General features: G+C 52.3%; 1 protein-coding gene across 4 annotated transcripts in view; it reads right to left on the bottom strand.

The window, feature by feature from the left end:
• Nucleotides 1–22,641, bottom strand: part of CYRIA (CYFIP related Rac1 interactor A) — an 87,205-nt gene that overhangs the window by 46,451 nt on the left and 18,113 nt on the right. The window lies entirely within an intron of this gene.

Genomic DNA, 22,641 nt, shown 5'->3' on the forward strand with positions numbered 1-22,641 from the left:
CGATGGTCGCTAGTCACGCAAATAGGCAAGCCCGATGATCGCTAGTCACGCAAATAGACAGGCCCGATGATCGCTAGTCACGCAGATAGATAGGCCCGATGGTCGCTAGTCACGCAAATAGGCAAGCCCGATGATCGCTAATCACCCAAATAGGCAAGCCCGATGGTCGCTAGTCACGCAAATAGGCAAGCCTGATGATCGCTCATCACGCAAATAGACAGGCCCGATGATCGCTCATCACGCAAATAGACAGGCCCGATGATCGCTAGTCACGCAAATAGACAGGCCCGATGATCGCTCATCACGCAAATAGACAGGCCCGATGATCGCTAGTCACGCAAATAGACAGGCCCGATGATCGCTAGTCACGCAAATAGACAGGCCTGATGATCGCTAGTCACGCAGATAGACAGGCCCGATGATCGCTAGTCACGCAGATAGACAGGCCCGATGATCGCTAGTCACGCAAATAGGCAAGCCCAATGATCGATAACCATGCTGCAACGCAAATACTGATGAGTGGAGACTTAGAGCCTCCTGATGGCACCAGGAGGGCGGGGGCACCGGCCCCGAAGGCCACCATGCAGCACTCCCTCTGCAAGCAGTGGCAGCAGCGAGCAAAGGAAAGGGTGAGGCACAGGAGGGCAGACCATGGGAAGAAATCAGGAATAACAGGCAGAGGAAGGAGGCAAGGCTCCAGGTGGGGACATGGAGAGGTGCTGAGCCCACAGGACCAGGAATTTGTCCCCAGTCCCCCTTGGGTGGCAGCGCCCCCAATTCCTTTCCACCTGCCCCCACCCTTCAACACTCCCTGCTCCCCCAACCCACCCCCCACGGGAGTCAACCAGCACTAGTCAGTGACATCTGTCCCTGGTGTGCACACAGCATGGCTTGGTGTTGGGGGGTTGGAGGGAGGAGGAGGCTAGGCTGGGGAGGGCACAGGGAGGGTCGAGATGACAGTCCTTGGGTGAGTAGAAGGGCTGGTGCCTTGGGAATCCATCCCCGTGTCAGAGGGGAATGGGCCCACTGGACAGGTGGGTGACCATGATGTTGTCGAAAGTCCCACCTCAAACACTGCACACGGTCCCAGGTTGCACACGCTCCCAGGTCGCACACGCTCCCAGGTCACACACTCTCACAGGTCGCACACACTCTCACAGGTCACACACACTCCCAGGTCGCACACACTCTCACAGGTTGCACACGGTCCCAGGTTGCACACGCTCCCAGGTCGCACACACTCTCACAGGTTACACACACTCGCACAGGTCGCACACGCTCCCAGGTTGCACACGCTCCCAGGTCGCGCACACTCTCACAGGTCGCACACACTCTCATAGGTCACACACACTCTCACAGGTCGCACACACACTCCCAGGTCACACACACTCTCACAGGTCGCGCACGCTCCCAGGTCGCGCACACTCTCACAGGTCACACACACACTCTCAGGTCGCACACCCTCCCAGGTCGCGCACACACTCCCAGGTCACGCACACTCTCACAGGTCACACACACTCTCACAGGTTGCACACACTCTCAGGTCGCACACACTCTCACAGGTTGTGCACTCTCACAGGTCGCACACACTCTCCCAGGTCGCACACACTCTCCCAGGTCGCACACACACTCTCAGGTCGCACACCCTCCCAGGTCGCGCACACACTCCCAGGTCACGCACACTCTCACAGGTCGCACACACTCTCACAGGTCGCACACACGCTCCCAGGTCGCACACACGCTCCCAGGTCACACACACTCTCCCAGGTCGCACACACTCTCCCAGGTCGCACACACTCACAGGTCGCACACACTCTCCCAGGTCGCACACACTCTCCCAGGTCGCACACACTCACAGGTCGCACACACTCTCCCAGGTCGCACACACTCTCCCAGGTCGCACACACACTCACAGGTCGCACACACTCTCCCTGGTCGCACACACTCTCACAGGTTGCACACACTCTCATGTCACACACACTCTCACAGGTCGTGCACTCTCACAGGTCACACACACACTCACAGGTCGCACACACTCTCCCAGGTCGCACACACTCTCCCAGGTCACACACACTCCCCTGTCGCACACACTCACAGCGACACCAGCTCTGGTTTCAGCCTCATGAAGACCTGGGAGCAGGACAGCACAGAAATCACCTCTCACCACTTCAGAGGCGGGAGATTAAAGCCCCAATAATAACAGTCACGGAATAATAATAACAATAATGACGATGATGCCATCTGTGGCAGCCTATTATGTGTCAGGAAACAGGTCCTTAGTAATTACACCCACTCTGTGACGGCCGTGTCATTACTCCTCATTTGTAGCTGAGCTACACTAAGTAATTGCCCGGTCTGAAAGCCAGCCGGTATGAGACAGGAGCTGCTGTACGTTCTGTGGTCTGTGTGACATTTTGTCCCATGATGTCACTGCCTGTGCTGTGACATAGTGACGTGCCTTACCCGTGACCGTGCAGTGGTGCCGACGCACAGCCGGCTTCTGCGCTGTCGGCAACACGGGTGCAGGTTTTTGCCTGAGTGCATTATCCCCGTGGCATCTGCACGCGGGTAGGTACCAGTCGCATACAATGCGGGCGACCGTGGGATTCACCATCTAAACTGAGTGCTTGTGGGAGTGGAAAGCAAACCATTAAGGCCACCGGGACAACAGGCATGAGCCGGGACGGTGGCAGGCACCCAGGACATGAGGGCACCCTGATGTCACCCACAGCCCCGAGGGCCAGTTATGCTTGTGCTGTTGTGTCGGGAGAGAACTGTCCTGGCAATCCCCGGCTTTCCAATCCACACACACATTCCTTTGCACCCGTTCACATCCCTTTGCTCACGGAAGGTCTTCGCCATCTGCTGGGCCGGTAGGCTTTGCACATAAAACAGGCCGATGCCACAGAGTATGAAGCATCGTGCTACGATGGGAGAAGCAAGGGTGTGACCAGCTTCACTTATTTTTTAATATAATTTTTATTAATTTCAGAGAGGGAGGGAGAGAGAGAGAGAAACATCAATGATGAGAGAGAATCATTGATCGGCTGCCTCCTGCATGCCCCACAGTGGGGATCGAGCCTGCAACCTGGGCATGTGTCCTGACTGGGCATCGAACCGTGACCACCTGGTTCATAGGTCAATGCTCAACCACTGAGTCACACCGGCTGGGCAATAATATATTTCAAAAGGCTCGGTGGCTCCCCTACCTAAGGCAGCTGGAGACTACAGGCCACCGACAGGACACAAGACCCTGTTTCCTCAAGGGGCTGCATGCTGCTGGGACAGGCCTGGCCTTTCTCCACCGCCAGCAGGCACTGACCCTGCCGGAGGGTACGGAGTGGGCCCTCTGGACGGGCATCTCCCCTTTCACCCAGGGAGGACGGAGGCAGCACGTAAAGCCAATTTTTGTTTTGCTCGTTCCCTCAGCATCTGCCTTCTTAGGAATCTCTGCCCAAGGAGAGGAAGAATCTGCCTTCTTAGGAATCTCTGCCCAAGGAGAGGAAGAATCTGCCTTCTTAGGAATCTCTGCCCAAGGAGAGGAAGAATCTGCCTTCTTTTCAAACCAGGGACCCGTCCTGACTCACACTCTCCCATCAGTTCAGGTAAAGTAAATGCTAACAAGAAAGTGTAGGCCTCCGTCCATTGCTGAAGAGACCCTGGCATTTACTGAATCACAGAGCATGACAGGACATCTAGGCCACAGGTTCCTGACAGCTCTGCTGAGGCTGAGGGCCTGAGGGCCCAGGGGCGCCTGGAGGGGGCCCTCCTCCCGCAGCCATGCAGACAGATAAGCCAGGCTCCTTATCTGTTCTGTGTAGGAGCTTCTACAAGTGGTCACACTTGTAAGTAGGTAAGACCCTTTTTCCAAATTAGGTCACGTCCACAGGCCGTGGTGGTTAGGGCATGGACTCACCTTGGGGGGTGGGGTGCCATTCAACCCACTACCTCTATTAGTATCATGATAACGACTAATATCATTTCTAATATTACTCAGGAGACACCTCCATCCTAGAGAAGGGAAGGGACTTGTTTAATGCCACTCAGCACGCAGGTGGAGAAGCCAGGACTGGGATGCAGGTCTCCCCACCGTGTCAGCATGCTGGGAACCCACTCAGGGTCTTCCATGTCAGCGTGCTGGGAGCCCACGGTGGGAACCCTGTCCTGGGAGCGGCCTAGCGACCTGACCGGGCTGACCAGAGTGGCCTGGGCTCGGCGATCCAAGACTGTCAGGGGTCAAGGAGCGGGTGACGGTGGTGGCACCGAAGAATGCCACTCTTCCTCACTGGGCATTGCCTATGCCCAGGCCCTGTGCCGCCTGTCACATTACTGTCTCCCTCAGCCCTCACATCGGTCCTGCTGAAAATGAGGGCACGCCCACTAGCCACATCTCACAGATAAGCAGCTGGAGAGTGACTCAGAGAGGCCGGGGGTCCAGCCCATGGTTAACAGCACACGCTTATAAGAGTTGGTCGTGAAGCACGCAACTGAACCCAAGTTCAATCTCACGGCGCTCACTCCAACCCCTGCGCTCCACAGCCATGGAGGGTCCGTCCATCACGCCAGATGGGGCGTCTGACCCAGGGCAGGAGGGCAGTGGCCAGTGGCAGGACCGGAGCCCGGGTCTCAGCTCCGAAGCTCACACTGGCTCCATTTCCCAGAGCTGTGGTTTAACGTCGGGTCTGACCTCTTTCCCACCTACACAGCCAAGAAGGTGAGCGCCCCCATGTGCGTGGCCAGGGACGCGGGTCAAACTGGCCGAGGGATTGGGGAAACCCCACCCAGCCTTCCATCTGAGCAGATGGGCCCGGCCTGAGGCCTTCTTTCTGTCTCGGGCAGGATTTCGGTGTTGGTGACATCAGGCCCTCCTCTGGGCTGGGAGCAGGGACATGTGAGAAATCAAATGAGATGCGTCTCCTCCTCCCTCTGACAGCCCCGAACATCAGGGCGATGACATCGCAGTCAGCCTGGGGCCTTCCGTGCTCGCTCATCTCCTCCCAGGGCGGCGACTTCAGGGGTGTCGCTGACTTCAGGGGTGTCGCTGTAACAACTCGACAGGCTGGAGTCTGAGGCACGGCCTCGTCTCCTCCAGGCAGGCAGCAATCAGACAGAGAGGAAGACGGACAAATTGCCGGTTATACAAACAGTCGTGGGGATGGAGAGGCAGCTCAGGGAAGAGGCAATAACGTGGCAATCACTACGGAAGGTGTCGGACGGGTACCAGCCTCATCGGGGAGATCACTTTGCAATGCATACGAATGTCTAATCGCTATGTTGTACCTGAAGCGAATATCATATTGTATGTTAACTGTAATTGAAAAATAAATTTTAAAAAACGTTGAAGACAGAAATGAACACGGTTCCGGCTGCAGAGGCCCTGCGGGACCACAAGCCAGGACGACGGCTTGTGGGAACAGGAAGGCTCCACAGGGAGGCGAGGAGACCTGGGTCTGCCCCCAGCGTGGCCTCGGCTGGGCGATGTGACCTGTCGTCCCTCATTTCTTCTCTCTGATCGTCAGATGCAAAGTCTGTCCAACGCTGACCTTACAATGAAGGATATGGCCCAGCAGGCCGCTGTGGGCTACTTTGAAGACCCAGTGAGCTTTCTCCTCTAACGTGCCGTAGCTCTTGAGGGTCATGTTTCATCTCTGCCGGTGGATGGAAAGTTTCCCGAGAGGAGGGGAATGTCTTACTTATCCAGAGCCCCGCACACATGACGAGTGAGGAGGGTGGGATCTGTAAAATCCGGCTTCCTGGAAGGCAGTGAGCGGCTCAGTGTGCCGGGGAGGACGGAGGAGGTGGTGAGAGGCTGGGCCTGAGGCTGCCTGGGATGCCCTCAGGTAGCTAGTGTATCAAGTGCTCCTGTCAGTATTAGTGGGAGGATGGGCTGTGGAAAGAGCCTGGGGCATCAGGACCAATGCCTCTTTGAGCCCTGGCTACCCCATTTCTATAATGGGAGCAAGAGCTCCATGTCAGGGTCCTTAGGGTTACCCCAATGTTAAACGTAGCCAGTGCAGTACTTGGTACCTATCTGAACTTCAGCAAATACAACGGCCCCTAAAAAAAATGCTGAGCAGCACGGATAGAAAGCGCTGACCTGGACTGTCAGGGTAGATGATGGCTGTGGAAGTTCAAGGTCAGTGCTGCCCAGGAATAGGAAACTAAGAAATGGGGGCCTGGCCGGACTGCACTGGGCACAATCTGAGGGCCAGTCTGGCTGCAGCCATTTGTTGCCCAAGTTCCTGCCGACGCTGGTGTGCTCCAGGGATCTGCAAACACTGGCAGCACCCATGTACCCGAACCAGGCGGGTCTCCCATGGCAACACCACCCAAGAGCCACAAACCACCTCGAGCTCCCCGCAGCCCCTGGCCCACAGTGCCACCGACAAGGGCCACCTCTGGGTGGCTTACACTGGGTGTTCTTCTATGAAGACCCACTTGCCCCCTAAGGCTGGCGGATGGCAAAACACTGCGGCTTGAAAAGCAGGCAATCTGGGCTCCTGTTTCAGCTTTGACCTCAAGCATTCTTTTTTTTTTTTTTAATTTTTATTTATTGATTGATTTGAGAGAGAGAAAGAGAGAGAGAGAGCGCTTTGTTGTTCCACTTATTTATGCATTCATTGGTTGATTTTTGCATGTGTTCTGACCGGAGATCAAACCCGAAACCTTGTATTGGGATGACGCCCTAACCCAGTGGTCGGCAAACTCATTTGTCAACAGAGCCAAATATCAACAGTACAACGATTGAAATTCCTTTTGAGAGCCAAATTTTTTAAACTTAAACTTCTTCTAACGCCACTTCTTCAAAATAGACTCGCCCAGGCCGTGGTATTTTGTGGAAGAGCCACACTCAAGGGGCCAAAGAGCCGCATGTGGCTCGCGAACCGCAGTTTGCCGACCACTGCCATAACCAATTGAGCTCCCCGGCCAGGGCCTGCTTTGACTTTACATCTCTCTAAGACACTGGGCAAGTCACTCCCTGCCAATGAAGTGGACTTTGGGACTTGGGACCTCAGTGTCTGGAACAGCCTTTCAACAAAGTGGACTGTAAGAGCTTCACCCACGAGAGACACTGCCCTTTGAGAAAGCCATTTGCTACAAAACCCCATTTAAAGGAACCTGTCCTGCAGAATGCCCCCATTGTGATCTAACAGGAACATGCTCAAGTCCATGGGTAGCTGGTTCCTAGTTCCCACCCCACCGATGCTTGGCTGTGCAATCTTTCGTGAGTTACTTTACTCCTCTGAGCCTGTTTTCTCCTGTGAGCCTCAGAGGCAATGGTATCTGCTTTACTTCCCAGAAAGCACCGATCTCATTTTACTCAAACCTACGAGGCTGGCCATCCTTCCCTTCCGTCACCAGATCCAGATACACGTTCACCAGGCAGGCGTGGGAGAAAACGGGGGATTTCCATTACTCTTAGTAAGGGGAGCGATTCGGGGATGACGCGAGGAGGAATGATTGAGAAGGTACCTGCGACAGCTGGCAGCCGGCTTATCTCTATCTACTCTGCTGAGGACGGTCCGCTGGCCCAGGCAGCAAACCCTGGAGACGGCATTGAAATAATAGCACAGCTGCTCCCGGTCCAGGGTCCCTGCTGCCCGGCAAATCCCCAGGCACATGATCAGCATTCAGGCCTGTTCAGCCTCAAGACTCAAAGCGATTCTGCCTTCCCCAGCTCAGGGCTGTAGGGGGTGCAGGAGGGAGCTCTGGACAGGAAAATGCTGGGGATAAGCTCCCCACAGAAATCAACTACAGAAAATGTACTTTCCCTGTGAGAACCACCGCTGTCTAACAAAATCCATATTCTTAGGTTTAGCGTTCAAGTCCATACGAGTTGAGAACCATCCTTCATATAAGCTCTCGACTTAAGCCCCATATGGCTTGCAGCAGCTTTGTGTTTTCTTGCCCTGATATGCACACAGACCTATAGCTCCACACACCTCCATTCTTTCTGTCACCATCAAGGCCAGCAGCAGCCTCACCTTCTCCATGAAACCTTCTCTGATATGCTGACATTCCCCTTCACACTGACCTCTCCTTCTCTCAACTCTCATAGCACTTTCTATCTGCGCTGCTCAGCGTTCAGCAGCCATGGGGCACCTCATCACTTTTGGACTGGACTGTTGCACCAGCCTCCTAACTGGTTTCATCCGGCCTGCACCCTGGCCAGTGCTCTGCAGAAACTATTTCCTAAAGCATAACTCTGATGATGCATCAAGTCTTCCCTGCTGCTCAAAACCCTTCAGGCACTTCCCACCACCTCCGGGATCAAATCCAAACACCACAGCATGCTCCCACCCCTCCTCTGGGGCTACCCACATCCAGTCACACCAAACTACTCCCCGAGATTATGTAATGAGGTAGCACCAACAGTGGGAGGAGAAACCAGGTCTCCTGATAACCACAGTCCCGGGCTCTCCCAGGTCGGATGCTGGACCATGGAGAAGATGACTAGAAGCATATGGCACGGAACCATGGCCAAGGTCAAAAAACACAAGACCAGCTAGGTCCTTAGGCTTGATGAGTTTTCCATATGATGACAACCAGCCAATCCACAAACAAGCAAATGCAAGAGCAGTCATTGGAAGCTCAGACGTAAGAGAGAGCATTTGCTCTTTCCATCAACAGTGAGAAGATTACTTGTCCTTTCACATGTGTGGACACTGAGGCTTATATCTGGACTGAAACTCCAGCCAAGACCCTTCTCCTGCGCTCTATCTAGCACAGTATATCCAACAGCCCCCTGGCCCTCACTATCTTGTACCTCCAAGCACTACACACTCAACATATCTGGTGCTGAGCAACGGCCCTCGGTTCCTGCCCAGGGGTTCATGCTGTCCAGGAGATCTTACTAATGAGCTCTCTAGGGATTCTGCTCTGTCCTCCTGCTAGAAAGATTATAGAAAGAAATGTTTATTCAACAAAAAAGGGAGAGAGAACATTTCATTCTAACAGCTCTATCCTTATTCAAACAAATGATCAAAAACCCTTACCAGGCTAAAGCACCCCCATCACACTCCACACTAATAAATGTGTGTGATTATGCGAGAAGGAGGACAGATGGAAGGACAAGGTCCAGAGGAAGCAAGATGAATATCTGAGCCAAGTACTCCTGGATCCAGGTGACACCAGCTTACCAGAGCCAATTATACATGCATCCTCCCTAACTTCAGCTTCAATGAGGTCTGATAAGTAGAAACCAGCCATGGTGGGAGTATTTACACCATGAAATTGGCAAACATCCCTCATCAGGTGTGTTTTGTCTTTGTTTTTCCCAGGGAATCAGTTCTATAATATGTATCAGCCCACCACTAAATGGATCCAGGAGAAGGACACTGGGTTGGGAAGATAGAAGATTTAAATTGTAGCTACAGCTCTGCCTCCAACTCACTGTTTGATGGGCAAGTTTCTTCTCTTTCTGGTCCTCAATTATCTTATAAAAAGGGAGCAAAAATCCTGGCTTTCTTTACACATAACTATATGAACTAAGAGAGAGTAGAGAAGGGCCTTTGGGTCCATGTAAAGTCGTGAGGGCGTATTTGCCAATGTCTGCAGACATGTTGAGTTGCCACAACTGAATTGTTGGTGCCGCTGGCACCCAGGGATACTGAGATCATCATACAATGTGTGAGATGGTCCCCACAATGAAGACGGAATTTGCCCTAGATGTCTGTGGTGCCAAGGTTGAGAAGCCTGATCTAAAGATATTCAGCACAGCGGCTGCTTCAAGTTCCCGGAACATATCCACGTCCAGGAGAAAACGGAAGGGAACTGGTCAGTTGTCAGGAACCCTAGAGGCCAGTGGCAGAACACTGTGGGGATCCCTGCAGGTGACGATGCAAGCAAGAGTAAGTCAGCTCCTGTCCTACATGGTGCCGGGCACACAGTAGGTGCTCAATCATGGTTTTGGGGAAAAGCAAACGGATTCAGTTGAAACCATACTGTGCTCAGGCTACCAGGCCCACACTCCATGGGGTGCACATTCCCCCAGGCCCCAGATGACAACAAGTAGAAGAATCTGACAAGTATAATCTCACCTCCTCTGCGAGGAACATGGGAAAAGTGGTGTGAGGTTCCCACCCGGGAGACGCCACTTAGGCAAATAATCACCAGCCGGGCCAGCACAGTGGCGGTGGTCAGAGGAGCGATTTTATTTAAGGCACTTTCTAATATGAGTTGAAATATCTTGAAAGGTGAGGCTTTCAAACCCTCCTCTGGGGAGGCAGTTGTGAAAAACACACAGCAGGCAGCCCTGCTTCTGACACATTTAGAAACCACTTTTTTTTTTTTTTGGTAGAAAATCCTTTTATCCCTTGTACCACTTGGGGCTGAAAATACATTTAGCACACACCACCCTGAGCGGAAACAGCATTGGGTAAGAAACACCCTGGGCCTTGTAGCCAACACGGGGAAGGTATCAAAATCGGACTAGGCTGACACAGCTCAGACACAAGGGGGAAAGCCACCACATGGAACACACAGACTGGCCCTGGGGGCCTGGAGTCAGTGGGGCTGTGAGGGAAGTTTAACCACAGCCTCTCCCCAGAGTCCCCTGCCGGGATCCCAACGCCCCCATCCTCGAGCTGGGAGTGGCAGATTTCTCAAGGAGTGGAGGACAGAACAGAGGACCTCCCTGGAGTCTCCCAGAAGATCTGAATCTCCCCCTAAACCATCTGACTCACAAAGACCTTTAATTAAAAGCCCGAGGGCTCAGAGCTCATTCTAGACCTGCAGGACCCTGTGGCTTCCCAGGCGCCGGCCCTGGGAGCAGAACAGTGAGCTGGTTTGCCCTTCCTGGTCTATGAATGACAGCTCACTCAACTCTAAATCAGATGCACAGATGCCAGAGCTGGAAGCCACCGGAGCAACCCAGTGCCCCACCCCTTCACTCTGGGGATGAGGGGCTGGGGCCCAGGGGAGGAGGCGGGATGCCCCCAGGGCTGCTCTGAGTTCCTCCCTGACTCCCAGTCAAATGTAAATGTTGCACACAGGCCCTGAGAACTTGCTCAGGTCTCTAAGCACTCAGCCCTGGCTGGTTACAATCCAGGTAGGACCTGGGCCCGGAGGGGGGAAGCAAGACAGCTCCAGAGAAACATTTCAAAGCAAAGACCTCATCAGAACCCACTCTGTCCCTGCTGAGCTTCGCCCCTTCCGTGCCCCTTCCATCCTTCACCTCTCACTCACTCCTGCATCCAGGACCCTGAAACATGGGTCTTATGGAGCCCATAATGGAGAGAAGGGAGCCCATGCAAAGAAAAGTAAAGGAATGCCCCCAAGGCTAATCAGCTAATGAATTTACTTGGTTCTGATGCTTGTGCCTTAAACCAATTCTTTTTTTTTTTTAATTTAAAGTTATACACTCCAAAACAACAATGTGATAACTCCTTCAGTCATGGCAAAATTATTTTGTTATTTTATTAATAACTAGAGGCCCGGTGCATGAAAATTCATGCACTGGAGGGGGGGCGTCCCTCAGCCCGGCCTGCCCCCTCTCACAGTCCGGGAGCCCTCAAGGGTGGGAGGCGACCCGACCATCAGGGGAAGGCGACGCCCCATCACACCTCTGCTGCTTTGCCGCACACCTGCCACCCCAGCGGGGCTGAGGGGACTGGGCGCTGCCATCTTGTGGCTGTGGGTGCCTCCATCTTTGAGGGCAAGGTGGTCAATTAGCATATTCCCTCCTTATTGGCTGTGGGCACTGCCATCTTTGTGATGTTGTGAGGGTCAATTAGCATATTCCCCTTTTAATTAGATAGGGATTTCCTGATTTATTAGATTGCAAGCTTGGCTTTTTTCATCCTGTTAATGGCCAACATTTCTAAATATGCTCTATATGCCAAAATAACCTCTCATTGTTAGCAAATAGCTTTACATAACCTCTCTCTCATTTTACTGGTCTGGGCACAAAGGCTCAGAGTGTTTAGGTGGATTTCCTGAGATCACACAGCCCGTCATTGGCAGAACTGGGATTCTCAGGTTGGTCTGACTCTTGAATTTTGTGTTCCTTCAACCCTAATGACCTGCGTGTCCCCCGTTGATGGGCTGACTCAGTGCTAGGTCAGACACCACAGACTTGGGAGACCCACCTCCTTCTTAAATGTGTCCCCTGGGCCCAGGGCCCAGGGCCTGGGTTGGTGGAGGTAATGAATGGGCAGCGACTGCGACTTCACCGTGGAGTGTGAATGCAGCCACACACCTGAGAGACAGGCAGGACAGTCACCAAACTCTACCTGGTGGGTGGGGCCCTTGGGTGAATCCAGGGGGACAGCAAGGAGGAGGAAGGGTCCATAGAGGCCCACCCTGCACCCTATCAGTACCGCCTGTGTTTTTTCTGCTTCGCAGATGAAGATTCTGAGAACCAAGTGTGGCTCCTCACTCATGTTTGCTGGTGGCTCGTGAGCTCACAGAAAAAGTAACTACGTAAAACAGCAATGAAAATGCAGATGCTCCTTGACTTACGATGGGGTCACATCCCGATAAACCCACGGTACCTTGAAAATATCATAAGTCAAAAATAGATTTCGTACACCTAACCTCCCAAGCATGATAGCTCAGCCTCGCCTGCCTTCCATGCGTCTGGGACACTTACACTAGCCCACACAAAGCTCGTTCTACAATAAAATGTTGGATACCTCATGGAATTGATTAGGCATGTTGCTTCTGCACCATCGTAAAGTGGAAAACTGGTCATTCCAGCCATCGTGAGGCAGGGACCGCCTACACAGGGTGGCCTCTGATGTCGTGGAGACAGGCTGATGTGGAATCACCAGTAATGGGCACCTACCCTCACTTGGTTGGTGGGAACGGTGGATAAAGGCTTTGTGGAAAGGTCACTCACTGCCTGAGCTGAGACTCGAGTTCACATGGGACGTGGGGGGCAAACAGGGCCCTGAGGATGCGAGTGGGCAAGGGGGCACATGCAGAGGCCACAGGCAAAGAACAGACAGGAGTGAGGAAGCTCTGGAATGGGAACTACGTGGAGTTGGGTATGGCTGGATGTGAGAAAAAGAGGGGCGGGGTGGTGTAGAGAGAAGCCTGGACCAGCCTGGGAGGCGGGGCTGAGCCAAAGCTCTGGGCTGGACAAGACTCATGGAGGACCGGACATGCCTAATGGGGGCTCCATCACAGGGTTTTACCTTTTACTATTTGACCATGACCGAGTGGTGTGTTGTATCATATTCATACACATCTCGCTCTGGTGGTAGGACCTCAGTCAAGTTACTTCTCTGCCCTGGCCTTAATTATTTTATCTCTAAAATGGGGAAAACACCATGTCCCCTCCATATCCCAAAAGCATGATAATACAGTGAGAAGGGGAATAAAAGGGTTCTTAATGATTTAAAAACAAAGAGAAACTATGTGGAAAATTACCCATGACTTCCCTCAGGCCTATAAAGCAGAGGGTAGTTGAAACACCTCCAACCAGAAGAATAAATGGGGGGGGAGAGGGGGAGGAGATCAGGGCGCAGGGAGCTGAGACTCTCTCTGCTCCTGTCGGGAGGGCCCCGCCCAGTGCTGAGCCTGCGCCTGCACCTGGGACCGCTTGTCCTGGGAGCCCATGTTCTGGGCTAATTTTCAGATCGAGGCAACAGCTGTGAAGTGGCAAAAAGCAACCACCCAACGCGCACCTTTCCAAGTACCCAGTTAATGTTTCCCATTTCCGACGGAAGCATCATCTCCACAAAGCCCTTCCCGAATCCCAGCGAAGGCAGAGGTGGCTAAGCGCACCTGCTATTCGGGTGAAATGACACTGTCTTTGCCCTGGCGGTGGGCACAGGAACGCACCCGGCTGATCCGATCCCCCCCTCCATCAGCCAGGCTCTGTGGATGTCTGCCTCCTGCTGGAAGCAGGCAGGACAAAGCTCCCCAGGCAGACTGCCCGCCCCGCCCTAGTACCTGGGGTGCAGGCCAGCGTGGGGGAGAAAAGCTCCCTTCAGAGGGACCCTTTCCAACCCCTGCACAATTGCCTTTATTAGCAGCAAGCCTCCTCCTGCGTTTTATAAAAACGCTCCCTCTCCATCTCAGGAAGAATGCAAGGACAGAACTTGCTGCCACTAGCGGGGGGTGGGGGTGGAGGGGGAGTGATGTCTGTAAAATTTAAACCATGGGGCATTTGTCCAAGACTCCTGGGTAATGATGTCTCTTGATATATAATTCATGGCTGCCTTACAGCTTGGCCTACTTTGACACAGAGATCATATATTTTGGAGACGACAGGAAGGGGGAGGAGAAAATCGCTTTTAAATGGATCTTCTGTATTTGCCTTTTGAGTAAAGCCAGACAATATGTTGGACCATTCTTTTCTACCATAAGTCCTTCCCTTAAAGAGCCTTTTATTTTATTTTTCTCTCTCTCTCTCTTCAATTGAAGAGGCAGCATATCACCCAGTTCCAGTTTTGTCTCCTGTAACACTAGATAAAAGATGAGGCTGAATCCATCTGTTAGCACATACAGGCTGCAGACTGTGTGAAAGCGGGAACACACACACTCACTCACGCACGCACACTCCTTGCACAAAGGTGAAAAAATATCCACACTTTAAAAAAATTGATCATCAGCAACCCTACCCAATGCCGACCAGAGAGCAGCGCTTTTATCCTTTTATGGGCAAATTCAGGAGGAAGCCAGCCTTGCCACAAAGCCTGTTCCCCCAATGCCATGCCACTGCCACATGGATCTGGATGCTGGGACTGGCTGCCAGCCAGGCCCTCCCCCCACAGCCTGGGGTTCCAATCTCCCTGAAATCGGGGATGACCCCCCTGGGTGCCATTACCTGCCCTGTCTCAGCCCACCCAGCCGATGGGGAGAAAATCACAGAGCAGCTGGAAGGTTTCCATGCTCTGGCACCATGGCCATGCTCCTGGGGCTGGGTTGGCTGGGGGGAAGGAGAAGGCAGGCTGCCTGGGCACCATCTGAGCCGCTTGGCATTTCCGATGGCACTGCTGGTCGGGGTGGCACCAGGAATTGCCTCTCTGAGCTTTGAGAACTGCTCTTGCAAAGCAATTCCTGAAAATGCTCTACGCAGCTGATCAGCTCAGATGCAACAGAGGACCCAAGACGGGGGTTGGAGGTGACTTGGACGGGCCCTCACAAGCACTCACATGCTCACCTCTCTAAAGTGGGTGCAGTGTGGTGCACAGCCCTGAAATGCTCAGGGGTCCTTTGTTTCTTAAACCCAGCAACCCTGTGAATCACAGAGCTCTAAAAGTCAGCAAGCTTCAGTTCATTAATGAGCGAGGTAAAGCCTGAACCCTGGCACTTTGGAAGAGGATAGGGGTAGAGGTGACAAGGGACCACCTGAGTCACTGCAGTTGGTTTTTTTTTTTGGGGGGGGGGCTCAGGGATGAAGTTACACTCCCTGCAACCTGCACTCTGGAGTGCTGTGTCCTATGGATTCAGCTTCTGCGGTGTCTCTCCGTCCCTCCTATTTCCTTCCATGGCCGCTGTCCTGATTTAGGCCTATTATCTGTCCAGGATGGTCGTGCACAGGCAGCCAGATGGCTCTTCCTGAAGGAGCACAACCACCACTGCCCCACTGCGTGACTCAAAAGCCATGATTTTCGTGTTGGCTAAGAGATAAAGCCCAGCCCTGGAGGCTCTCCGCACAGGTCCCGGCCAAAATTCTAGCCTCATCCTTCTTTCTCCTCCCACAGCCTTCCCTCCAGCTCAGTGCCTCCTTTCCAGCGGGCCCACCTGCATGGTCTTGCTCTTCTATTTCTCATGGTCTTGCTCTTCTAAGAGTCTTCGCTCCACTCCATCTCCTTCATTCCAAATCCTATTCATCCTTCAATACCAAATTCAAAGACCACTTCAGCCATGGACTCAACCTTGACTCCCAAGGAAAATGTCCCCATCCTTTGAACTCTCACCATTTTACTACATCTCAATAGATTTTTAAAAACTGTTTTTAAATACATCTTTATTGATTTCATAGAGGAAGAGAGAGGGAGAGAAAGGGAAATATCAACGATGAGAGAGAATCACTGATTGGCTGCCTCCTGCATATCCCCCATTGGGGATCGAGCCCACTTGCAGGCAAGTGTCTGGACCAGGAATCCAACTGTGACCTCCTGGTTCATAGGTTGATGCTCAACCACTGAACCATGGTGGTTGGACCGTTTGTTTTTTTTTATAATGGATTCTATACACCTTGCTATTCTCCTTCCATTGCAAGGTATCTGAAGGCAGAGGAATGCCCAGTTGACCTCAGTATATTCATGCGAGGTAGGTCTGATATAGGCAGGGGCCTCTCTTATGCAATGTTCATGGGAATGGCTCCAGGATTGCGGGCATGCAGCTATTCTGTGGGAGGCACAGCTACCCACACAGATCACATCACTGTGTGTAGAAGAGCATCACTAAAGGAGCACACAGGATGCGGAGGAGGCAATCTGGGTGAGCTGGGGTCCTAGGTGGATGACATGAATGACCTCCACGGTGCCAAATCCAACAGACAACTCCCAGTCTTCACCTTTACAAGATCATCAGCAATTATGACACAATCGAGTCATCATCCCTTCTAAGAAATCTTATTTACCTGACTTCTGGGAGATTGCGGTCAATTACTTTTCCCTCCTACTTAATGTCTGCTCCTTCTCAGAGTCTCCTTGACTGGTTCCTTCTTTACCCCCAAACATTTGACATTGGCCTTCCCTAGGACTCAGGTCTCCAGTCTCTCCCTTCTCCATCAAGACTCGCTCCTTGGATGATCTCACCCAGTTGCATGGCTTTCAGTATCAGCCACATCATGCTAAACCTCAAATTCAGATTCCCAGCCTTGACCTCTCCTGTGCTGGCAATAACCAACAGCTCACTCAAAATCGATACTTGGATGCCTAAGGCAAGCTTACTGTGGCCTCTGACTGAACTCATCTCCCCTCCCAACCCTGCTTCATCCCCAGTGTTTCTCATCTAAGCTAATGGCAATTCCATCCTTCCAGTTTCTTAGGACAAAACATTGAGTCATCTTAGCCTCCTCTTTATTTCACGTCCCACATCCAATCCTTCGGGGAATTCTTCTGGCTTTATCTTTAAAATGCATCAGCACACATCCAAGTATACCCCCTTTGCTCCGCTCCATTTTTCCCCTTCCTCTTTTGATTGTCTAATATACGAAAAGGCATTAAATATCACTTTGCTGTACTTACCTGAGTTAGTCGCAGTCCTATTTATTTATTTATTTATTTATTTATTTATTATCTAATTTCTTTCACCAGTGCCTAGAACTATGCATGGCACAAACACAGGCATTCAATAAATATTTGCCAAATGCTTGAATGAATGACTTTAGCTGATGATCTCTGAACTGTAGTTTAAAAAAACCAACAGCTTTTAGCCACAGAGAAAGGCAACAGCAAGGCATGTGTAGGCAGGAAAAACACAAGAGGCAAAGACCTGGAGATAAACCCTTCCCCAACATCTTAAGAGGCAACAGCGTCCATAAAGCCTGCCCGGATTCTACCAAACCATGAAGAGGGAGCGCTGAGCAGTTTCCAACGTGTCCAGACCAGCCACAGAAAGTTTCAAGGGACTTCCATGGACAACTATACTATTTTTGTAAGAAAGACGTGCAGTCACAATGGAAATGAAACACACCCACGCCGGTAAATAATTGTGTATAAATGTGCCTCTACGATGTCATTTGCATCACATATTTTCACACTCTTCCCCTAAAATACTACAAATATAATATCCTTAGTTCTATCTACATTCGCCCACAGGACCAGGCCATGTCAGTCCTGCCCCCTGTCATACCCTCAGTGGCCACCCAGACACAGTGTTTTAAAATCACTTGTTCAGTGAATGAATGCCTTCACGTCTCCCGCCAGGGCCCGTTCCAGGATGTAAGAAAATCATCTGAGAAGTAACTCTGCACTAAACTTGTTTTCGAGACAGCAAATGCATGAGCCCTCACTTAGCCCCCTGTGTCTAGCACAGTGCCTGGTTTCCAGCAGACATTCAATAAGGATTTAACAATTACAAGTCAAGTTTATCCCTGCAGGCATATATATCAGCTCGTTGGATATACATGCCCCTCATCTTGACTCTCTGTACCGGGCTCTCAGTATTTTCTACTCTGTTGCTGTGATTTGATCCCAGACAGAGCTGGTGTGGGGGCCATGGAACACCCCACTGAGTTGTGGGGTCCACCCTGCCAGGCAGGAGGGTTATGACTGGAATCAGAAAGGCTCTACTCTGAAATCATTCCCACGGAAGCCTCAGTGTTTGCATCCATAACAAGGAGTCGTCACACACTGTGCCACGGGGACTGTGGAGAGGATCTGTAGGACCCTTTGGAGACTGACCTCATTGAGCACTAGCCTCGGATAACTATGTCTTCTGCGGGCACTCCCTGCCACGGCCCCAGTGAGCTGGAGCTTGCCAGGCGATTCCAGATGCATGTGGCTGGCGGGTGCTGTGGCTTCACTACCGCTGGCTCTCTCCAGCTTCCTCGAGGCGTGTTTTCTTGGCAGATGTTTGTGGAGAGACTGGCCATTACCCAACTCAGAAGCATGATCAGGGGCTTGTGAGCTCTGATTAGAGCCAGGAATGCACTGGGCTCGAGAACTAACTTCCTCGGAGGCCACACTCAGCTAATCACATGGAAAATGCAGTCAGTACCGCTGTGCCTGTTTCTTCTACCTTCGGAGGGTCTTTTACACAAAAGGGGGTCAATTATTGCTATGGGAAATAAGAAGAAAGTGGAGCAGAAAAAAAAAAAACACACAGATGCTCATAGCCCTGCCACACACACACACACACACACACACACACACACACACACACACACAAGGAGCCACAGCCACTAAGCCTCCCAGGGGTCAGCAGCTGAGTGGATTTACCTGGTAAATGCAAGACCTATCAAAGCAACTGATTAATGTCAAAATGAAAAAGTACAAATCCCTGTCTTTACTGTGGCAGAAATCAGGGGAGAGAGACTTGGGACAGTGGGTGCATTCTTTCACCCGAAAGTCATATTGCAACGGAACTCGCAGACATTCCAGGGGACAACTGGCAGGCGAGCAGAACACATCCATGAGAACCAACATTGTTCTCATTTTTTCCAACACGAGGGCTCTTTTACAACCCCTCGCAAAAATCACACATGACTTATGTCGGCATTTATTGGCCTCTAAATCCATCCACTCGTCTCTTCTTGGCTTGTATATTTAGTCAACAAGCATCAGCTAAGGTGAGAAAGGATGGATCCTGGGCTGGTGCAAAGGTTACGGTGTTTGGAGCAGAGGTCTTGGCTGCAACGAAGAGTCCTGAATAGGTAGTTCCCCTCTTCGAGCCTCAGTTTCCTCACAGGATAACATGAACGTAGTAGGTATAGGCCACGCCCACTGCCCACGGCTGCTGAAGATCCAATGAGCTTTGGAAAAGACAGACCTAGTGCAGTATCTGAGGTGCAGCAGACCCTCCAAGATGCTGGTCTGAACTGAAGGCCTGTTGAGTGAATGCCACTCTGTGACACGAGCGGCACTTCCTTCTGCTTTCAAAGTGGTTGTGTTATTGGAAAGGGAGGTGGACTCCATTCACCCATGACTCCAACAGAAGGTGGAAAGTAGGACAAGCTCTAAGGGATCACAAAGAAAATGCTCTGGAGCATCAGACGGAGCAGCGAGTACCTAGAGCCAGGGACATCGGGGAAGGCTTTCTGGAAGAAGGGACACGATGTAGGAGGATGCCAGTGTATTTTAAAGGATAAGGATGGATGCTTATTCCTTTATATTCATAAAGAAGTCCAAGCCATTGTGCTTGCTCATGTGGAGGGTAGAAGAGAAGAAAGAGAGCATGGCAAAGACCTTGTCTCTAGATAATTTATAGCCTGGCTGGGAAGAGGTCATGTGTGTCTATACACATGCACCCACACATACACAAGTCAGCTGCCCCTGCCAATTTGTGACAAATGGCCGATGAATAATTCAGAAACTCAGAGTGACTGCCATGGCCAGGCAGCCATGCAGTGCAACCAGGAGCGTGCAGGGAGGTCTCGGACTGGGGCCAGGTAGCTCGGGTTTTCCCTCCCTGGGCCTCAGTATCCCCATCTTTAAATACGTGGCTTGGTCTAAAAATCACGTTTTCCTAGCCATGTGGCAAAGATGTGCTCATTTATGTTCTCAGTCTAAGGAGACAGCTGGTGCGATCAGGGGGGCCAAAGCCCTGCTGGCCACACCTCCGTGGCCACAAGTGGCTTTACCCATTTCTTATGTGTACTGTACAAAAATTACTATTTTCCATGTGGCCATGACATAGAACATTTTTTTTAAATATATAGTTTATTGATTTTTTACAGAGAGGAAGAGAGAGGGATAGAGAGTTAGAAACATCGATGAGAGAGAAACATCGATCAGCTGCCTCTTGCACACCCCCTACTGGGGATGTGCCTGCAACCAAGGTACATGCCCTTGACCGGAATCGAACCTGGGACCTTTCAGTCCGCAGGCCGACGCTCTATCCACTGAGCCAAACCGGTTTCGGCAGACATAGAACATTTTAAAATCCCTAGTCCAGATGATCGCGTTAAAGAATGCGCTGTTTGGTGCTCAATAAATATTTGTTAACAGAATAAGGGAATGAATGAGTGAATAAACGAATGAATGAATGAATGAATGAATGAATAAATGAATGAAGCAGGCCCAGTCACCACATCCTCGATGCCACTGCACATGCTCAGAGGTACAAAGGGTGGCCGTACAGCCTTGGGTAGAAGCTGACAGCAGGGTACAGAGGAGAAGACCCGCCCACGGGTACCCCAGGATGGATTAACCCTAACCTCCCCTCACTCACTCTCCTCGACACAGCACAGTCAGGAGGGAGGGGACCCGGTACAGGGGGGCATCACCGCTCCTGACCACCACGAGCACCCTCACATGAACACTTTGAGTCACATTATAACGATCTCCATGAACACAAATCTTCACCCGCCTCGGCCTTCAGAAAGCTTGGTCTCCACATCACACCGCTGACCACTACCCTCTGCGGAGCCAGGAACACATGCAGGTGCAGGCCCTGGCCCTTCTGTCGCCAGCTCCTATCCCCCGGGCCAAGTGCCGTGCCTGAGCCTCAGTCCCCTCTCCGTTAAACGGGCGTTAATCATGCGTAAGCTCCAGGACGGTTGTGAAGAGTAAGAGAGACAGCGTGGGTGGGAACCCACCTGAAATTCAGCGTCCTTGGCCCTTGAACACGTCAGAGCTGTACAGAGAACATGTTCCCCGACTAACGCTGGCAGAGGGACATGACTAACATGTAAATAAGGCCGAGATTGTCCCTGCTACGACTAAAACACAGCGTTTAAATGAGCTGTTTTGTCTCGCGACAACCTGCTCATCCTGGTGACAAAAGCGTTCCATGTTGAAACGGCTTTTGAGATGTCCGGATGCTCAGGATGGAATTACCCAGGTGCGTTAGGGAAAGGGAACCTCCCTTACAGAATGAAGGCGGGGTGACGTCTTATCATTCTCAGGTTCACACGGCGGCTCACACTGGCCCCTTGGAACACTGTCAGCTCAGGGTCTTAGAGGGAGACTGAGTGGGGCACTCCGCACTGTGAACGTCCCCACCCCCAGCCCCGGAACCCAAGCCTCTTCCTGAGACCAGGCTCTGAGCTGGTTCCCTTCGCACACAAAGGCCCTCACTTCCACAGACGGGCTGGACACTGCCGGACCCAGGCCACGCAGAGACATCCTCAGAGGCCCTGGACAAAGTCTGACAACGTCCATGCGCATGTCTCTTGTGCCTGCTGTTTAGTGTTCAAGAGGGTCACTCCACAGCAGTTTGAGTCCATGGCCGGGCTGACTAGGAGGCCTGTCCACCACGAGTGCCCGCTGGGTCCGGACTGCCCAGGCACAGCAGTGCCCAGGACACTGACTCTGGAGAGTGTTCGGGTCTGTGCACCATGTCCCCAGACTGGTCCAGATGGTGTGGCCACCTCTGCTGCACAGCTCGTCCTCCCTCACCATCCCCCTCAGTCCCTCGGTGCGGGAGCCCCACATCCCAGCCCAGCCCAGCCCAGGACCGCGTTTCCACGTTGGCTCTCCCTTCTCAAAAGGCCAGCAGCATGCGGCATGGTCCCCGGGGAGCCGGCATCGGCGCTGCTCGCGGCCCAGCCTGCTGCTCCCGGCCTGCTGCTCTCTGCCAACGCCGGTCAGAGCTGATAACTAAAACAGACCGTGAATGCCCTGAGCACTCACTGTGCATCGAGCATGGCTCCAAACACTTCACAGGCATCACCAGCCAGTCCTCACAGCACCCGCAGGAGGAGGAAGCAATGACTACTATCTGTATTTCGCAGAAGTGATCAGTGAGGCACAGAGAGGCTGAGTAAGTAACCCGAGGTCACACAGCTGGTGAGTGGAGCAGGGGGGCCCGCACCCCCTGCCTGGCCTTTGGCTGGGCCCTCTCATCTCGGTGCCTTGGTTTTCATTTCTCTACATTTCAGAGCCTGCGATGGCTTCCGGCAAGATAAGGCAGGAGCCAAACCAACAGCAAAGGACAGGGAGGACAGCAAGTGTCCAGGGCAGCCCCGAAGAAAGACGCGGCGATGATCGCAAGCCGTGTCACCACTGTCCCTGCAAGGACGGTGGCCGTCAGCAAAGCTGGACACTTTGAGTTGCGTTTGCACCACGGAAGTTC

This window comes from Cnephaeus nilssonii (assembly GCF_951640355.1).
Source record: "Cnephaeus nilssonii genome assembly, chromosome: 15".
Taxonomy (NCBI): Eukaryota; Metazoa; Chordata; class Mammalia; order Chiroptera; family Vespertilionidae; genus Cnephaeus; species Cnephaeus nilssonii.